Genomic DNA, 293 nt, shown 5'->3' with positions numbered 1-293 from the left:
TGTATCCTGTATGTATCAGGTAAGTATTAGGTATGCATCCTGTATGTACCAGGTAAGTATTAGGTATGTATCCTGTATGTAACAGGTAAGTATTAGGTATGCATGCTGTACGTACCAGGTAAGTATTAGGTAAGTATCCTGTATGTACCAGGTAAGTATTAGGTATGTATCCTGTATGTATCAGGTAAGTATTGGGTATGCATGCTGTACATACCAGGTAAGTATTGGGTATGCATCCTGTACATACCAGGTAAGTATTGGGTATGCATCCTGTACATACCAGGTAAGTATTG

General features: G+C 38.6%; 1 long non-coding RNA gene across 1 annotated transcript in view; it reads left to right on the top strand.

Annotated features, from left to right (window-relative positions):
- Positions 1–286, top strand: part of LOC106512602 (uncharacterized) — a 1,694-nt gene extending 1,408 nt beyond the window's left edge. Inside the window, exon 3 of the long non-coding RNA XR_001309695.1 lies at positions 20–286. This is a non-coding gene — a long non-coding RNA (uncharacterized LOC106512602). The remainder of the gene's footprint in view (positions 1–19) is intronic.
- Positions 287–293: the final 7 nt, after the last annotated feature.

The sequence above is a fragment of the Austrofundulus limnaeus genome, unplaced genomic scaffold, assembly GCF_001266775.1.
Source record: "Austrofundulus limnaeus strain Quisiro unplaced genomic scaffold, Austrofundulus_limnaeus-1.0 Scaffold8899, whole genome shotgun sequence".
NCBI classification, from domain to species: domain Eukaryota; kingdom Metazoa; phylum Chordata; class Actinopteri; order Cyprinodontiformes; family Rivulidae; genus Austrofundulus; species Austrofundulus limnaeus.
This window is presented reverse-complemented; position numbering and strand designations above follow the sequence as displayed.